The following is a 14314-nucleotide window of genomic DNA, read 5'->3' on the forward strand; positions in this document are numbered from 1 at the left end:
TCAAATAAACCACACTTAAACCTATAAAGCCTACTGTATTATATTTGGTACACACATTTCTAAGGTTTCTAAGTTATTAACATATTCAAAATTTTGCTAGAAAACCTGTTGCAAACAATCTACTACGTGCCTTGTCGTCTGATTTTTAGTTGCATTTTTAGCAAGTAAAAGGCCTTTCATTATGGTTGTACAAATGTCTACCTTCATCTTGCGGCTCATGTGTCTTTTTGCAATGAAATCTTTACTGATTTCTATAAAGCAAACAAAAGAATAACATTTATATGGTTAACACTTACTGCACTGAAACAGAATTTTATCATACTTTTTGGCCATATAAATATTAATACCTGCACCATATATATATATATATATATATATATAGTTTTACTGAAGTGCTGTGTGTAAATATATTAAAGAACACACGTATGCAAATTATTGTTACTTACATATTAATATTACTCTCTTTAGCTGAAACAAAGCTGCCCTGTTTATTTTGACTGTGATCAGCTTTTATCTTGATTCTGAAACAAACCTAAAAAATACTTTTGTCCATGTTGTAGATGTAGCCTTCCATGCTGTAATCAACTGGAAAACTGTTCGGAGACTGTATAATTATGGGAGAACAGGGCACAACCTAACAAAGGGCTAGTTGTAACACATGTGGTTTTAACGTTCCCGCACAAGATAATATGAAATATACAACTTCATTTATTTACTCATTTCACCAAAATTCCAAAACATTGAAGAGTTTAAAAGGTTACAAATTTAACACTTAAGTAAATTTTCACAGAAAAACTTGTACCTGTGAAGAATCAGTATAGTACGTGTAGGCCATGTTGCAACACTGCATTACAATGAGCCCCACTATAAGATGCAAGTGATTCCATGCAGTTAGAGAGATAATTCGCATAATTCCCTTTTGTAAATTCTATTTACTGCAGCATGAGAAAGTATGGAGTCCCCCAAGGGTCACATACAGTAGGAGAATGTTTTCCGATAATATGGTGCCTACAGTTTTACAGTAAGTGTTTTTTGGAATTTATAAATACTTTCCTCATTTTACTAGTTTGTAATCTGAGCTCTTAATTTACCAGTCTGTACTCTCAGATTTGTCAGCTGTACTCTGTTTTATAATCTGTACAGACATGTTTGTAAACTGTGTCCACGTTTTGTAGCTCCTCCTCTCAATTCAGATAGAAAAAAAATACTAAAGATGGTAAATATTTTTCCTCCTACGTTGGTTTCTGTAAGAAACAGTACCTAAATGTGAAATTATCACACGCATTTTACAGCACTGTTACCTTTCACAGCTTTTGCTGTTTTCAGCTGTTTGTATGTTGTCACTTTTTTTTTTTTTTTTTCATTTTCATAATGGTATTTATGAAAGGTATTATTTTATGTGAAACACATGGTTTTTATTGACATAATTAGAGTAGATTTTATTCTATTCATTTATTATAATTAGGTCACATCAAATTGTTAGAGGGGCAAAGCCATCATTTGGTGATAATACAACGTATCCCACCTATGAGTTGCAACATTTCACTTCCCATCTTTCGTTGATGTTTCAGATTTAGCAAGCATAACTGTGTTTGTTTGTGGAGGACAGGCGTTGGTGAGATTGGTCATGAGGGATCAAGAAAATGAGGCTTCCCTGCGGCGGCCATGTTAATGACTGCAGCGGGCGTCTTTATTGGGCTGAATGACTTTGTGATGGCTTGTGTGACCTTAATCAAGTATTGTGTGTCCCTGACCTTCTGTGTTTGATTAATTTTACCTCTGTGCCCTTCCCTTTCTCTCTCTGAGAGTGGAGGAATATATGAGGCCCTAGTAGCAAAAAGATAGCCTCTAATGGCCATAAAAAAGGTAACAGTTGTTCTTTTTTAGCCGTTAAATATTTTATGGCTCTATTTGATGGGCTTCTATAATCTTCTCTGCTTGCTAAAAGTGAGCCATACTGCCAGATTCTGCTAAAATATCTATGATAAAAGTAATTGCAGGCAACTATTCAGCAATTACCTCAAGTCATTTTTCACAGTGATGCAAATTTTTGGTTGTTGTTTAGTCCATCTTTTTACCATGGCGCTTTGCATGAATTAGACCAAGGTTTGCTCTATAAGCACAATAATAAGCATTTTCAAAAACTGGGTAGAATGAGGTGAGATTACTTACCATTGAACCATTGATCATTAAAAGAAAATTCAAAAATGTAAAACGATTAACAAATTACTTTCATCAGACCATGGATAACCCCAAAAGCTCAATTATTTGTTTGTTAAATATCACTGTAGCAATGTCTTTATTATGTAACATATATGTAACAGGTACATTTTAAAACATCAATCTGAAAAGAAAAAAACAACAACAAACGAACAAGAAGCTTAGTGCCTTTCAGTGGATTATTCATGACATATCCTCAGTTAAAATGGAAGAGCAGACCACAAATGCATAACATATGTTGTCTTTTTTCATACTGTCACAGTGGAGTACAAAGAAAAAAGAAAATAACAGGGAGGGAAAGAATGGAGCGGACTGTGAAGTACTCTTGCCATATATATTTGTAATACAATGTTACAATAAAATACCAGGTGTTACATTTTTCTCCTGAAGTCTGAAAATAGAACATGAATGAAAATGTACAGCTCATTTAGTTAAACTGACAGATCTGAAATGATTTGTTGCAGTCTTTTTGAGTGGAACTTCCCCAGACCGGAAGTGCCTGTCATAATTTAAAATGCAGTAGGCTTGTTAGGAAAAACATGGAAAGGATAAAATAGAGTAAACGTACTTTTTTATCTAGGTTATTGTAAATATTAAGATTAGTATTCACAACGTTTCACTTACAAATCAACATTACAAATCGAGCTTCGTTAAGGTCAACATGAAATCAAACCTGATTATAGTATTTTCTTATTTTATGTTGCTGGTCTTATTCCAAATTTGTGCATGTTAATCTTGCATGTATTCAGAAAATAGGCTTCATGTAGTATTTATTATTTTTGTAAAACAATTGAGCATAATTGGAAGTTAACCAAAATGATTTACTCAAATTGTGTTTGGAGAGCTTGCCAGCGTGTTCTGGAGCACCTGGTGGATGTGTTATTAATGACCCCAGGATGCATCAGACACTTAACGTTTCTTAAGCATCACTTAAGGCTGATAGGTCATTTATCTTACAATTTGCTAGCCATCACACCATTTACCACATAACACAGTTGACTGGCCTCAGCTGATTCTGTAGCCAGATTGCTTGCTCAACATTTAAATAGTCTGGTTCACTGTAAGCTACTCCACAAATATGTAAAAAACCGATACTAGTAAGTATACTATAGGTACTAATATGCACTTTTAATGCTCTGATATGTAGCATTCGTTTCTAATGCACTAACATGTAGCATTCGTTTCTTTGTTAATTTAGACATATGTTTGAAACATTTTATGTTTGTTAAATTCAAGCTTTTGTTTTTTAAAGTAACAACCAAGCGGCAAGTGGCAATGAGTTGAACATGTTTGATCAATTTAGCCTTCTCAAATCAATACAGCTTGCCTAAAATAAAATCTATAGACATAAAACACTTGATGCATTTTCACAATATTAATTTAAACATTTAACCTAGATAAATGTGTGCTGTTAGATGCATATCCGATCGTTTTTTTCTTAATAACAGTGGAAACCTAAAATACGCCATCATTTTTGCTCATAAAGGTAAGACTAATACATCATTCGAAAACTGCAAAAGGTCTATTTGTGTGCACTCACAATATCAACAAAACATGCTCTCGTAAAATAAAGAAAACAAACATGCGATTTCTGCCTTCTCTGTCTTGAGAAGGAGAGTTTCACAACAATGATCCGAAATGAAGCAATGATCCGAAGCGTATATTTGCCTCACAGACATGATAAATATATCTATAGAGTGCTTTAAATTACTACTTTAAAACGCAAGAATTCATGTAATGAAATCATGTTATATTGCGTGAAGTTAATGTGAAAATTTCACCTGCTTTGCCAAAAAAAAAAAAAATGTCTGTGGCATCCAACCTGTCATTCTTCACATTTAACATGAAAAACAGGCTTCTACTCAGTTAACTGGTTGATTTATGATAAAAATAAAACAATGTCGGCAAAGTTATAGACTTGCTGGCTTTTCTCAGGTAGGCTAAATCTTATGTTACTATTACGACTATTCACAAGATGTTTTATTGATTTTTTTTTTTTTTAATTCTGATTAATCAATTTCATGAGACATTGTTTTTATTATTATTATTTTTTTTTACCATGCATTCAAATGTTTTGTCATGTTTATTTCGTGCTGCAAATATTACAGAGGAAAAAACTCATTGATTCACATGCCGCTTGATCTGAGATGAATATAGTAAATCTCACTACAAATTAAAGAGTGTAAAAACACATTTATTGTTTGTATTTTATTATAAAATTGACAGAATTTATAGGCTAAGACTTGCGTGCTACAAGTAATGAATGGACTTGAAAAGGTTAAATATTATTTTTTTAAGCATTTATACTATAAATAAAACAGCTTGTGAATACTCACATAACGTTATGTACTTACAGGTTAACCGAGTTGGAGCCCATAGTGATTGGGGGGCCCGTACAAGTTTTTTTTTGCATATGGGCCCGGGTCTGACTTGCTACACCACTGTCCCCTAGAATATATTGTTGTATGAATATCTGAATATGCAGTATGTTAAAAGAAAGAACAGAGTCTCTGCTTTTAAACAAAACAAAACAAAACAAACAAAAAAATAAATAAATAAATAAAAATAAGTTTTATTCTAGCTTCATGCATTCTGTTTTTATCAACACTTGAATATGGGTATGTCTGACTTAAAAAATAAAAATAAAAAAAAAATAACTTTTTGAACAAAGAGTACATCTGGATCAGATTCAGATCAATGATCAAAACATAGATGCAACAGATAATTTCCATCAATACCCCCAAAGCTTGCACGATCCTAAACCACTTCCTGGATCAAAATTTTATTTGGTAACGTTTTGATTTATGTAATGATTAATGTTTAATGATCACATTACTTTACACATGCATCTTCTTTCACTTGTTTCTGCTTCTTCGGCGTGTTTTGATCTAGGCGTTCAGTACTCTTTTAAAAGATGTGTAATAGCGCCTCCGACCATACACCAATGAAAACATGGAATGCTGGAAATTTCCGTCAATGGTGGGGAAAAGGTTAAAGATCCCCTGAAATCCTCCACTTCCCCAGCTCCACCTGTCTAGGGCTGCTACAGCCTATTCATGCAGCAGCAGCATATCTTACATGCTCACAGAATGTGTATGTGTCTTGTTGGCAGCAAGTCTCCAAACCAAATATGTTAACATTGCCATATCCTTTAACATGTTTAAACTATTCAGATATATGTGTGTATTGTCTCTGTATCTAACCTTGTTCCTCTTGTTAGTGGGTGTGCAAGTGATCTGGTGGTGTTTTGGTGTGCAAGGCACGTCCCCTCTCTGTGTGTCCGCTGTGAGGTGTTTGCCCCCCATCCCATTCAGTTATGCCTTTAATCTGCTGTTTCTAATGCTGAACTGGTGTCGCTGTAAAGACACGTCTCTCCTACTGATTTCCCTCATTCTGTGAGCACGGACCCACCGGGACAGCAGCCAATTATCTTTAGTGTCCCATTGATTTATCAATCATCCCGGCATTAATGTTCACCAACATTATTCTTTGGTCAATTCCTGGTGACCGAATCCTTTAAGACAGTAAGAAACTGATTCATCAATGGTTGGTGTTGTGATACTGTGATTAGATTTTCAGTTTGTTCAAATATTTAATCAAGATTATTTATTTAGTGCAGCTGCTGTTGCATTCAGTTCCCTCTAAATCTGTCAGCGTCATTATTAATGTGCCAAAATCACCCTGTAATGTCTGTTTGATGTGGCTGACACTTAAACTGACAGAGTGTGTCTGAATCCTGAACATTATGAATGTGGTTCTTGAGTTTAGGTGGCAAATATAGGAAAAGAAAAATCTTAGGATATCCTGGGTATTAACAACTGACCAGAATTTTTAATGGATTGGCACAAATGGTGAGACAAAATCTTCATTTTTGTTCTAAATCTGAAGGAAATGTTAGTCTAGCATGCAAACAGCTGGTGCTCAGTTGATCACGATGTCTATCTATATAATTCAGATGCATATCAGAGTGGTTCCACCTTTTGCGTGACAGCCTTTAGCCTCTAGTGCCACCAATGTGTGTCTTGAGTTTGCCCAGAACACGAGCATACTGCCAGCAGATTGCTTCAGGTCTAATTGGCTGTCATTATTATTTGATGAAAGTTATCTTAATTTTGATGCGGGGCACTCACTGAACTCAGCAGAAAACAGAAAATGTTCTATAAACCTGTCAACACATGCCTTTGAAATATGGGATTTTATGAGGCAGCACACAGTAATGGAGTCGACTATTCACCCACTGCTTGCAAAAACACATCTGTTTGGCTTAAATACACAAACAATTTTATCCAGTAAGCTTGACTGAATCTGTACTTCTAAGCAGTTTGTATTCTGCACTTAATATTCTGTAACTTAATGTTGTATTTTTGTTTAATACAAATTTCCATCAAACAATAATTGGAGTATTCCCTGCAGTGCCACCGCAGAGCTCCTGGGACTTACAAAGGCCTGAAAAATATCTCAAAGCAGACAATATTAATGGTTCTTAAAATAGGCATAATTTTCTTTAAGGGAAATATAATTTCTTTTTTCTTTCTTTTGATTTTGGAATGACATATTTTTGACAGGTATCTAAGATTCATCATTTAGTCTACTTGATTCGAGGTTCTTAAAAAAACCTTCTTGGAATGTCTTTAAAAGGTTTGACGTCAACCTTGCATAGTCACTGTGTCGATAAACTTGTTTCCTGGTGGACTGATAAAAGCCTGTGCACTCATGGAAATTGTACAAAGACAGCTAATTAAATTGGAGATTGCCGTTTTGAGAAAGCTTTTGACATTTTCATCAGATGCTACTTGAATGATTTAAGAACGTGTCATCTGAGGTTGACACTATGAATGGTATGACTCAATGAAAGAAGAGAGAGCTAAAAGGTCTGAAAACATACATTTGCAATCCTTTTTCTAAAAAAGATCTTAAATCACTGTGGAGGATGCTTAAGCTGAAACCTTACGGTAAATATAAAGCTAGTTCATCAAATTATTAGGCATAATTATTGATGGAGTAATAAAATATGATAATGGAAAAAAAAATCACTAACAAATTACTTTTTTTTTTTTTTAAATCCATTGTGCATTTCTTACTGCTGAAAAGTACTGGTAATTATGAAATACATTTTATTTTGAGGTATTATTTATCCATCATTGTCCTGCTGGAAGACCCATGACCTCTGGTGGAGACGCGGCTTTCTAACACTGGCCACTATGTTGGGACCCAAAATTCTTTGTTAATCATCAGATTTCATGATACTGTTCACACAGTCAAGGCATCCAGTGCCAGAAGCAGCAAAGCAACCCCAAAACATCTTTGAACCTCCACCATGTTTGACTGTAGGACTGTGTTCTTTTCTTTGAAGGCCTCATTTCTTTTTCTGTAAACAGTGCCATGATGTCCTTTGTCAAAAAACTCTACTTTTGTCTAATCTGTCCACAGTACGTTCTTCCAGAAGGATTGTGGTTTTGTCACACAAGTTTTGGCAAACTCCAGTCTTGCTTTTTTATGCCTTTGTGTCAGCAGTGATGTCCTCCTGGGTCTCCTTCCATAGCGTCCCTTTTCAGTGGATAGTGCGAGCTGACACTGTTGTACCCTGTGTCTGTAGATCAGCTTGAATTTGTTTGGAAGAGAATCGGGGTTCTTTATCCACCATTCGAACAATCCTTCATTCTAATTTTTCATTAATATTTCTCTTCCGTCCATGTCCAGGGAGGCTAGATACAGTGCCATGTCTGTAAACCTCTTGATGTTATTGTGCACAATGGACACAGGAACATTAAGATCTCTGGAGATGGACTTGTAGCCTTGAGATTGTCCATGTTTGTATTTTCTGACAGAATTGCAAGGGTGCTGATATATATGTTTTAGTACTGCCCTTCAGAAGCTACAGAAGATACATGCTTGTTTCTTATGACACAAGATTAGTTAAATTTACCCTGATCTTAAAATTCAAAAAGTTTCCACCCACCCACTCTTAATGCATCGTTTTTCCTTCTGAAGCATCAGTGAGCATTTGAATCTTCTGTAATAATTGCATATGAGTCCCTCAGTTGTCCTCATTGTGAAAAGATGGATCTCAAAATCATACAGTCATTGTTGGAAAGGGTTCAATTATGCAAAAATGCTGAAAAATCAAACAATGTGTTGAACCTGAAGGAGTTTTCTGAAGAACAGCAAGCAGATTAACTGTTCAGGACAAACAAAGGACTCATGAACAACTATCACTAAATACAACTTAGGCTATAGGAAATAAGCCTTGGAGTGACAATCTCCGAAGCCTGATGCTCTACCATGTATGCAAGTGTCATTAATATGTAACAAGAGAGAAGGACAATTTTGTCAGAATGTTGTTTTCAGTGTCCTGATTACATCTCGTATTTGTTTCACCCTGACTCAGCTGAGTTGCTCGCGACTGTGCATTGCGAGCGCATGAAGCTTAAAAAATGTTTCACTCCCAGATTGTTTTCTTTTTAAAGAAACGGCCTGCTCTCCAACCTTTGTGGTGCCTGAGGGGCTACATAAGCTAGGGAAGCAAGAACAAGACATGGATCACAAGGTCTCCAGTGATAAGCTAATGCCTGCTCAAGCCTTGTGTGTCTTCCTCTAAAGTGGTGTTGCTCCTTTAGTTTGCTAGTAATGGCATGCACACAGTGGATTCGCTGTGTGCGGTCATGTTTGACTGTGAAGATGTGGAAATCAATACCTGCCAAAGGCTTCTGACAACAAATCCTTGGTCATACTCAAGCGAGGAGCACTTTGAATTTCTTCCCTGATGGAGAAGTGGTATAAAGTTGTCAGTTTAGATGAAATCTGAGGCAGAGTTACTAAGGTTCTTGGTGGAGAAGTCAAGAATCTTAAACTTGATTAGGCCAATTCAGAGCCTGAACGCTCTTAGATGGATGAATGGCTCTTGCTAATTGGGTGCAATGTTCTTGCCAGAGCTGAAAAAGCAGCTTGTAAAGGCATGAAAACAATGTACTCTGCTCAAGTGCAAGTTGTACTGGTCCACATTTCAGATTCAGTGCAGCTTCAAAGGGCTCTAGACAGTCCCAGCCGAGGAATATAAGGGTCTTATCTAGCGAAATAATCTGTCAGTTTCTTTAAAAAAAAATATATATATATATATACATATATATACTTTTTAACCACAAATGCTCATCTTGCACTAACTCTGCGATGTGCGTGCGTGTAATCACATTGGAAAAGTCACACACAATTAGTTCTTCGTCTGTGTACTCCTGTTCAAAAAGGTAGGGTAGAGCGAAAAACTCTATTTTCTCATCTCATTATCTCCTCCAACTTCTAAATTGCCCGACATCGCTGTTTTACCTTTTTTGTAAAGGGTGTTTGAATTTCTTTGCATAGTCCTGCCTTCTAAATAAAAGAGCCAATCGCTGACTGGTAAAGTCATTGCGTCACTGCAGCGGCCGTTAGAAGTGCTGGTTCCCATAGAAGCCTGAGGCTGGACCGGCCAATACACATGCACAGTTGTGCGTTGAGCGTGTTGTGGCTGCACATGCACATTGGCTAGTTTAGCTTGAAAAAATAAGCCTTTTAAATGCTATTTGAGCGTAAGAAACAACATTCATGGGGCGGTTAATTTTAGATTGTGTTGCTGATTTGAAATATGTAATTTAATTGCAGGTTCAGTAAGCAGTTTTTGAGATTTCAGGATTCCCCCATTCATTTAGATAGGATATGGTCTTGGATGAGGATATGGTCTAGACTTGCCTTGAAAGGGACTTTGGTACTTCTTTGCAGGTGATTATGTAATGCGTGGTCAGGCTAGTGCAAGATGAGCATTTGTGGTTAAAAGGTATATAAATTTGTATTTTTCTTAGAAAATGACCAATCTTTTGCTAGATAAGACCCTTGTTCCTCGATTGGGATCATGTAGAGCCCTTTGAAGCTGCATTGAAACTGCACCCGTTGACCACCATTGAAGTCCACTATATGGAGAAAAATCCTGGAATGTTTTCCTCAAAAACCTTCATTTATTTCTGACTGAAGAAAGAAAGACATGAACATCTTAGATGACATGTGGGTGAGTAAATTATCAGGAAATTTTCATTCTGAAATTGAACTTCTCCTTTAGGCCCATTTGCAGAAATATAGGTGTTCATTTACCAAAAACACTCTAAGCCTATGGTCGTAAGCTCCTTGCATGACCTGTGGACTTGAGTACATAATGATCTTCACCAAAATGAGCAAGCTAACATACAGTGCATTTTGTATATTTCGATCAGTATCAAGGATGGGCAACTCTGCTTCTCTCACAGATTCCAACCTCAAACCATAAAACCAAGTGAACTGCGGTTTGATGTTTTATATGTCAGTCAGTCTTTTATTCTGGGTGGTTCTTGACCAGAATAAGATGCACTATAGATTGAACTTTGTAGCAGTATTCTGGCTTAGAGAAACTAGATGAAATCGATAGCGCTTTGTTCAGGTGCTGCAGTGTTTACTTCTCAATGACATGTACTAAATCATTCCTTTCTTAACTCACCTTGAGCGCCAGGTCTGCTGGTCATTAGCCTTGCCTGATTCTGCTTGTACTGGCGTAAGCAATGTCTCTTTGCCCTTAAATACATGTTTTGATGAGTGCAGTTTAATCATGCATGAACTAAATGTGCTGTAGCTCTTTTTGCCTCATTCAGCAGTGGCTTTGCCTCTTGTGTGAACTGTGACTACCTCCGGCATGACACTTATGCTACACACTTGCAGTAGTTGACATTTGCAACAGGGGATCACATCTTAACACCAGACCTATTGCTCTCACGGTCTTAAGCCAGAAAAGCTATCACGCAAATGTGCACATCCAAATGCTTGGTTAATGTTAGTGAGCTGTCTCTTTGTACATGCCTACTGTATGTTGACTTTAAAGAAGTCATTTCTAAAGTTAGTTTAAGGTTTGCAAGGGTTTTTGCATCAAAATGTTTTAATATTTGCAAAAATGACCATTTCCCCTCTTTGTTTTCACTCTCTGTAGGCAGAACACTGTGTAATCACTGTGACAGAGCCATATACTGTGTATGTCTGAGTCCGAGTCAGATCCCAAGACAGAAGAAATCGAAAAAATGCAACCATTGTTTCAGTGTGGTAATTGCTTTTGCCTGCTTAATTGCCTACTTGTCGGTATATAGTTTTAAAACTACTATTATTACTTGTATTTCAAAAGACGTTGCAGCTTAAGTAGGTTTACACAAATCACATTGTTTCTCAGTATGATTTTATTTAGCAACACAATCAATGATACACTTAGTGTCTTAATTGTGTTAAATGCTGGTTTGACATTTAATAAAAACACACTGTAAGATTAAAAATATATATATATATATATATATATATATATATATATATATATATACTGACCTGCATTGCCTTCAAGGACAAAATGTTTGGCACCGCTTTATCTTTCAATAAAGTGATATACAGAATAGAATAATGTGGTAACACTTTATTTTAAGGACTAATTCTCACGATTAACTAGCTGCTAATTAGCATGCATATTACTAGCATATTAGCTATTTATTAGCACTTAGAAAGCACATATTAATGCCTTTCTCTGTATTACTTCATTTTAGATCACTGAACCCTACCCCATACCTAAACATAACAACTACCGTACTAACTATTAATAACCACGAATTAGGTTATTGAGGTATACTTAATGAAAAAAAAATAAAAAAATCTTTCAGAAGGCTGTGCAAAGTTTTTTGGATTTTGGAGATGCAATTTGTTTACATCCATTGACAGAGCACTGTATAAGTTTGTCAGTCTTTATCAAAATCTTTATCCAACAACAGTATCAGTTCTGAGTTATGAAACTTGCAGTAGGGTTTTTATTTTATTTTATTTTATTTTATTTTATTTTATTTTATTTTATTTTATTTTATTTTATTTTATTTTATGTATTTATTTATTTTATTTTTTTATTGTAGAGTAACCTCTCATTAGTGTAAATATCAAGAACATTTTAATTCTCCAAATTATGACCCATTTAATAACTTGCTTCATACTGTTGCTCCACCTATGTAGTAGCTGACCTGATTGAGAAAATTGTATGCAGGAAAAGACAGTTGGTGTTAATATCTGCTATAATGCTCTTGCAGTGCTGGAAATGCAATTCTACTAATTGCAGTCTGACACATTTCAGAACACAGCAGTACAATGAAAACAAGTCATTGCATTGGTAGTTGCACATTGTTTGTGCTCACATATTTGCATACAGTATATCTAAAGCCTCACAGACAACTGAACAATTCTGGTTTCATATGCAGATATAAGTGTTCATACCATTCAAAGAGCTTTTGAAAAATCCACAGTATCTTGGCAAATTCTGCAGACTCATTTGATGAGAAAAAAGTATGTTTAGAGTATATTTTTTTCAGTGATTATGTTGGACAGCTTAGTGTTATAAATGAATAATAGATGAGATGATTTCCTGGGAGCGACTAAAAGGTTGTACAAGCTTCTAGAATAAAGTAATACTGCACCCGTATTGATTAAATAATTAGTGGTGTTTGCAAAGGCAAGAATCACTTTCACCATTGCACATTTGAACATTCTGAATTGGGCTCTTTGATTTGAGCTAGTAAAAACCACCCAAAATATTAACCACCACATAGAATTGTGATAAAACGCTTACATCCAACAACCTTAACTTTGCAGCAGTTTTGTACTGAAATAAATAAAAAAAAGAAATAAATAAAAAGTTGTCTGTTAGATGTACATATATCTTTTAAAATAAGATATGTAGTTTGTATCTTAATTCTTATGTGTCACTTTCTAATTCTACACAATTTTTTTTCTCTCCAAACACTTTAAAGGTTTTTTTTTTTTTTTTTTCCACGTTACGCAAGTATTCTATTTTTTTCTTCTGCGTCATGATGGGCGAGTGATGCATGAGGGACTCAACGAGCACCGACTGAACCATCCCGTCACGGATAACAGAGCAAAAGAGAGAGTTTAAGGAAATCATCTGTCTTCGGTTCTTGTGTCCTAATTTCCTCTGTGTCGCTCTGTTCGGTAGTAACCTTTCACACAACCTAAAAATACCACAGGCGAGATAAGAGGCTCATTCTTAGTGTAGCTCCAGTTATGGATGGGAGAGAGCTAATATGCTGTACATCATGTGAGCAGGGTAATATGAATTCCATCTTATGACTTCTGCTTCTGGCTGCATCAGCTGAGCTTGTTTTCTGTTGCAGTAAACCCTTCTGAAAAGCACTCAGAGGAGTTTCTTTCTCACCAGCTTTGGTTGCACCCTGTTAGAGTGACTGATAAGCAGCATGGGCTGGTTTTGAGGGAGAGCTGCTTAGAATTCAGTTTTATGGAAAATTAAATGACACTGTGACGCAGAAGGCTTCCAGAATGTACTTATTTTAGCACATTAAATGTGTGTTCCTGGTATATATAGACCATTGCTATAGGTTTAACTATCTATGTACCTGTCTGTCTGTCATTCGATGCTGTTCTGAGAGACAGATAAATCGGGTAAACTATTAAATCTAGATGGCAAACTAGTTACTGAAGAAGTGAACTAGTTTCCCTTCCTTCCCCTTCTGATCATTTACTTTTTATTCCCAAAAAGCATATGTATTGTCCTCTCTACTGTTCAGACGGGATGCATTTCCCAGTGTCAACAGTAGATGGTAATGTAAGTTTTCCTACCGGCATTTAATTAAAATGCACATACATATTCTTCTATTCAGTGTTGCATGCAACACAGCAAAACATTATGACTCATGCTGGACTAAGATGGAATGAATATACTATGAATTTGACATATTTTGAGAGACATATTTTGGTCCTTTAAGAAAGAAAACACAAGTTAAGACGTGTAGTTTATCTTAACTTTTACACAATTGTCTATGCCTGTCTAGGGACTACTGTTTCTCATCTAAAATTCAGTTGTTTGTATCCTAAAAGTGCTGACCTAAACCCCATTTTATGTTTAAATGAAGTAACGCAATATGACTCTTAGGACTGTGTTGCCCCATTCAGACTAGTTTTCCCGAAAGAAATCTGAGAAATTGGTATTTCACAGGCTCACAGCGTGGTTTAAATCCTTCCATATCTGCCAAGGCTGTTTCTTATACAA

The 14314-nt window shown here is 35.8% G+C and overlaps 1 protein-coding gene across 5 annotated transcripts in view; it reads left to right on the forward strand.

Annotated features, from left to right (window-relative positions):
• Positions 1-14314, forward strand: part of rgs3a (regulator of G protein signaling 3a) — a 161245-nt gene that overhangs the window by 94065 nt on the left and 52866 nt on the right. Inside the window, exon 2 of one of the 5 annotated variants that reach the window (XM_051110236.1) lies at positions 11201-11310. The exons of the other annotated variants lie outside the window; for them this stretch is intronic. The gene's annotated coding sequence lies outside the window, so the exon portion shown is untranslated. The remainder of the gene's footprint in view (positions 1-11200; positions 11311-14314) is intronic. 5 annotated transcript variants of the gene reach the window in all.

This window comes from Labeo rohita, chromosome 5, assembly GCF_022985175.1.
Source record: "Labeo rohita strain BAU-BD-2019 chromosome 5, IGBB_LRoh.1.0, whole genome shotgun sequence".
NCBI lineage: Eukaryota > Metazoa > Chordata > Actinopteri > Cypriniformes > Cyprinidae > Labeo > Labeo rohita.